Raw genomic sequence first — 6,347 nt, 5'->3', positions numbered from 1 at the left:
CTTCTACTTCCATTCTTTGTCCCTTACTTCCAAACAATTTGGAAGAAGTCCATCCCCTACCATGTGACCTAATTGCTTCCTCTTAATTCATCAAAGATCATTGAAATACAAAACTTAATGACATTTCCCCAGCCATTCTCATTTGTGGTGATTTGTGTACTTAACTATCAAAATAGTATTTTTCAGTGCACTAGAATTTGATCTCAGGACCTCATGCTTGCTAGGTAGGCACTCTTACCAATTGGGCCACTTCCCCCAGACCTATAATAGTATTTACCTATCTAACACAAGCTCACTTAGTAGGTTCTTTCTACATTTGTCTCTCATAATGTCTTTCCTTCTTTTTGATTTCTTCTAAATTTCCCTCACTGTCTCTTATCCTCCATGTGTTATTTTATCAGTTATAATACCTTCCATGCAAATCCCTCCCTTCCTGACCTAAAATTGCCAGAAAGAAAACTAACCCAATACTATAAACTTAGCCATTATCTCAATCTACATAGCTGCACTATGACCACTAAGAGTCCAGTTTTATTCCTCAGGGTTCAACCAAACACATCAAACACATTTTGAAATGCCTCTGAAATTTATCCTCTTTTTATATTCCTACTGTACTGTCCATTTTCATTTTCTTTTGTTGGAGCTACCAGCAGAGTTGACAAGATCAAACAATAGGCTGAATTTCAATTACCATTTGATCCATTGGTCAGAATATTTGTGTAATGTAATACACAATATTTTTTGAAAAAACTCTTTTTCTTCTAATATTTGTATTTATTTATTTTTATGGACAGGTATTAATGGTATATTAATTGGGTTTAGTCCGATACCTCCATATGTGCATACAGCACACACTGGCCAAATCCAATCACCTTTTCTCCCCCACTTTTCACCACCTTTCCCAGTACTCAGTAATCACTATTTTAATTTCAGGTCAACTATTTTTAGCTTCCATATGTGAAAGACTATGCAGTGCTTGTATTTCTGTGTCTGGTTTATTTTACTTAAAATGATTTGGTTCCATCCACCTTGCTGCAAGGGAATTCCTTCTTTCTATGGTTGAAAAATGCTTCATTAAGTGTATACATTTTAATTATCCATTCATCTTTAGGCTGATCCTGTAACTTTCCTATTGTGGATACTGCTATAATAAATATGGACATGTAAATATCTCCTTGATATATTGATTTCATTTCCCTTGAATATATACTCAGAAGGGGAATAAGATTGTTCCCTTTTCAGGTTTTTTTTTTCTGGTGAACCTCCATACCTTTCTCCATAATGGCTATATTAATTTATAGTCCCACCAGCAGTGTATGGGGGTTCCTTTTCTCCATATCAAAACTGGTATTTGTTATTTTTTTATAATAGCTATTCTAATAGGGGTAAGATAGTAATTCATTATAGTTTTGATTTGCATTTTCCTGATAGCTGATAGTGAGCATTTTTCACATATTATTGACCATTTGTATTACTTCTTTTCAGAAGTGTCTATTCAGATCACTTGTACATTTTTAAATTAGATTACTTGCAAAAATCCATTTCTGTTATTGAGGATACCCCATTTCAGATTTCTTGGCCTTTTTATTTATAAGTAACAATTTGTATTGTGATAACAGGAATTTTAGAAAAATTAGCACTCTGGCTTTTAAAGAATGGTGACTTTTAAAAATGAATAAACAAGTAATGTTTCCTAAAAGATATTATTGAGACAGTACATTTGTGGTAATTAGTTTTTTAATTTCCCATCTGCACAATTATAAAACCTAGAGGCAGATTTTTTCTAATCTATTTGTAATGTTCTAACTTATAAATTGTTCTAAAGTAGTGAAAAAGTGGAAACAATTAGTTACCTTAGTTCCCAAGCTAGTAGAAAGATATCGTGTTTGATATTTCTAATAAATGGATGAATAAACTGCTTACTTCACTGGTCTACCTGTCGAAACATTTTAATGCATCACCTTTAAATTACTTTGTAAGAATATATAATTGACACCAGGAAAATGGAAATTTAGTAATCTCTTTTCAATGAAAACTTTGCATAATTGCTTATATAGATATAATAAAATAAGAAATCAACAATGTACTTTCTTTGATTTAGTCTTCCTATCTTTATAATGTATCTTTTTTTTTTAGTTTTGATAACCAAAAACAAACAACCCCCCCCAACTCTGTTAATCAGACTTTTGGCGCCATGACTCATACCAGATGTTTCATCAACCAAAGGAGGAGACAATAATTCTAGCTCATTGTTTCAGAGGTTTTGGTTGGCTGGCTCCATTGCTATGGGCCTGAGATGACTAGGAGCATATGGTGGACAAGCAGCTCACCTCGTGGAATAGGAAGCAGAGAAAGACAAGAGGGGCAGGGGATAAGGCACATTCTTTAAATCATGCTCCACATCCTTGTCATTTCCATCACCTCCCAATAATCCATCAAATTATGAATTCATCAATGTATTGACATATTGACAAAGTCAGAGCCCTCATGATCCAATCACAATAGCACTATCAACTAGGGACCAAGCATTTAATACATGAGCCAAAGTTCATCTATTATATCCAAACCACAACACCAACTATTAAAATATGCTTTAAGTATTGGCCTTTTAAATCACTCTTTCAAAAACAATTAAGATTTTTAAAAATAGTGAGGCATATTCACCAACAAGTCATAATATAGTTTTGAATTCATTCAAATGCTTTAATCTATTTTTCTTCATATTAGAGTCAGCAAGGATATTCTTGGAGATAAACTGATTAGATAAAATGTTTTCAAGTATTCTTTTCATAATAATATAAAACAAGTTAAGGAAGAAATATTTTGGATCACCTGAAAGAATATCTAAAATATTTTTTGGTAATACTGGGGCTTGAACTCATAGTCTCATGCTTGCTAGACTGGCATTTGTACCACTTGAGCCACTCCACCAGCCCCTGAAAGAATATTTTAAAACAGAGAATTGCCATCAACTTCAGGGCAAAAAGTTAGCATTTGTATTTACAACCATAAAAAAATTCAGAAGTTATCACCATTTAGTTTTTGATTAATTTGATGTGAACATTAAATGAAAAATTCTGAGTTCAATAATCTTTTTATTGGTGGTTGATGTTAAAAGGGCTATGTACATCATTCAAGAATTAAAAAGCTGTCATATTCAATTTATAAGTGAAAATATCCAACATAAGCAATAGAATTAATGTGCGTGACTGATGACTGAGTTGTAATCTGATGAATAGGGCTTGACTATTGTGTTGTTTGAAAGAGCTATAAACACAATGCATGTTACATGAAAGTAACCATTCAAGTTGAAAGAGCCAAGTTTATTCATAATAGAAAAATATAAATCAATTTAAAAGAAAGTGATTTTCCAGGTTTTTATAAAGTAATTTCTCCCCACAAATGTTTTATAAAATGGTATTGACAAGTATTTGAGAAAGACCCAAATTTATGATCTCATCTTAAAAATATTTTTCTAGTTAGTCAAACATCAAAGTTTTATTATTAGTTGATAGATATAGCAGAACTAATTCACCCATATTTACATATTAGGCAAAAAAAATCTCACATCCAATGTAGTCAGAAACAACAAGCTAAAAATGTCCTAAAGACAAAAATATCTGATGAAATTAAATAATTATAAAATAATTTAACACATTAAATCAATTTTTATTAATTTTAATAAGATCATGTTTTACTGCTTCCTCACAGAGGCTTTGTGTGGGCAGTTTCCATATTTGAAACTATTTGAGTTGTTTTTAATTATATTTAAAATGTACACACACATATTATATATGTATACACACACACATATATATATATGCATTTTTTCAACCTGTAGGATTAAATATGAATAAATTATATATCTATATTACAAATTATACCTTGTGGTAACAAATCATGATTGACCTATGAAAAGACTACTATGTGACTGCACATTACTAACATAAAATAAAAATAAAAATTATAAAATATCATACTATGATGAAAAAATAAAATGACATAAGAAATTACCAGTAAGAATTTATAGAAATATTTTCAAATTTAGTTCTTGACCTTTACTAAAAATAAAAGCATAATATCCTACGTATGCAACTGGGTCCTTAGAAATTATGAATTCTGTGGAGATATATTTGTTGTTTTTTTAAGTCATTGTTAATTAGTATGTCGTGATCTAAACTCATCTTACTATCTTTTGGAGTACCTGCACCATCAATCAAAGAGTCCTTAGAAAGTAAAAGGGGAAAACTTGCATTCTGCAATTTGATTATTGACCAATGAAAAAATATATACATTAGATCTACAAAACCAACTTTAAGTAATCAGAATAGAAAATTACTGATTTATTTTAATTCTTGTCCTTTTCATAAAATGAAATATAATCTACTTAAAATAATATTTAATTTTGAGACAATCATTTTTAAAAAAACATATTACCAAGATATAGTCAAATACTTTATGTGTAAAAAAACTTTTTATCAAAACTTGGTAAATGCAGGTCTCCTGGTGTTTTCCAAGGGCTGTGTTCTTACACTGACTGTATAGAAAGGGAGGGAAGGTAAATCTACCTCATATACATGTCTATGTGCCTGGCCTGCATTGTGAATAGGGAGACATGGGGTGGGAGAAAAAAGATAAATAAAAATAAAACTTAAAAAAAAACTTGGTAAATGCAAACCTTATTAAAATTATCATAAAGGTAAGTATCCCCCAGTGTTTTATGAGATTCATAATAAATTTTGATGGGAAATTCTCATAAGTGTAAGAAAATAATGATTAAATTGCTTAAAATGCTTTTTTCCACATAAAAACACATTAAATGCAAGTTAGAAGTTAGTAAGTGTGCATAACCCATTTGCATACATGTTTAGTATATAATATACTACGATCCAACATTTCATTCTGAAGTATTCCACAAATATGAATACCTTAGAAACTATAAAATTCACTTTTTCTTCTTTTGCTGAACTGAAGGACATTTACATGTATTGAATTTTTGAAGGTAGTATTGTATGTGGAAACACCGCCATCTTCTGGCAGTTTGAACAATTTGGCTATCTATATAAAATTCATTACTGTGTGTAACTACTATTTTTGTCTTACCCTGAACTCAATTTTTTAAACAAAACCTTTACAAAATTAAGAGTATTTCTTGGCATTTTCTCCGACTAGATATAATTTAGGAGGAGAATAAGTCAGAAACTCTTTCACTAGCTAAACACTGAATCTTTAACTGTATAAACCAGTTGATCTCATTTTCCTCATCCATAAGATTATTTATTTCATTAATTAAGTTACTTTCAGTTACTTTCAATTCCATTTGTTTCTAACTTTAGAAAAATTTGAGCATTTCTTTTTTTTAACATCATCATAAGAAATATAGCCTGGTTTCTGAGATACTTTTTCATAGTAATCTCTTTTATCATTGTGAGTTTGGTTATGCATTGTCTGAGTTTTCTTCAGAAAAAAAGAATTCGTTTCTAGTTATGCCTGTCTAAACATCCCTAAACAATACACATTAAGAAGATGATGAAGAAAAGTAAACGCAACTGAAGTTTTGAAGAATCATTCTGTAAAGATAGCTTGCAGTTTTGATAAGAAAGGGTCAATGCCAAGCCAAATTCCCAAAAGTTAGTGAGTAAAAATTCCCTCCAGAGTTTCTACAATCTTAAATGTTATAATGATAAGAGCTAGACAAATTCAAGAGTTTGGGTGGCTCTTTCTACCACAGCATGGACCAAGACCACCTTGAACTGCAGACTTGGCACCTTGGATTTATCTGTACTGCTATTTCATTCTTCTTCCAAATCATGTGAAATGTACTGATGACCCAGCAGTCATTCGTTCTCCTAATACCTCTAAGTCTATGTATATAAATAACAAATGTTTGTGTGAAGAACAATGATGTTAGGGAAAGTGAGAAGTATGAAGGAAGAAACTGGATGTCCATCACTCCTTCCACTGGGAGCTTGGGTTAAGAGTATTTCTGATAAGATGTCAGAATTATGACATCACTCTGGTGGAATATCATCCTCAAAAATCTTATAAATGCTGTGGTAAGCAGAATTCTAAAAAGTTCCCCCAAATTTCTGGTCCCCAGTTAGCACATTCTATATTATCTCTTTCCCATGAGAGTGAGTAGAATCTATGAATAAGAAGGCTAGCATTTCCAGGATTAGGTTCACGGAAAGGGAGATTATTTGATCTGATCTAATCAGGCAAGCCCTTAAAAGGGACTGAGGTCTCCTTGAAGGCAGATAAACTAGAAATGAAAGACTGCGCATTGAAGGGCTACCTGGCAAACCTAAAAGACTGTCCCCAGCCAACAGATAGTAAGGCAACAGGAT

The 6,347-nt window shown here is 31.5% G+C and overlaps 1 pseudogene; it reads left to right on the top strand.

Moving 5' to 3' along the window:
- Window positions 1–4,497: 4,497 nt before the first annotated feature.
- LOC141411266 (small nucleolar RNA SNORA51) lies at window positions 4,498–4,619 on the top strand (annotated as a pseudogene).
- The last annotated feature ends 1,728 nt before the right edge of the window (window positions 4,620–6,347 follow it).

This window comes from Castor canadensis, chromosome 9 (genome assembly GCF_047511655.1).
Source record: "Castor canadensis chromosome 9, mCasCan1.hap1v2, whole genome shotgun sequence".
NCBI lineage: Eukaryota > Metazoa > Chordata > Mammalia > Rodentia > Castoridae > Castor > Castor canadensis.
Note: the sequence above shows the minus strand (reverse complement) of the source record. Positions and strands in the feature narration are given on the sequence as shown.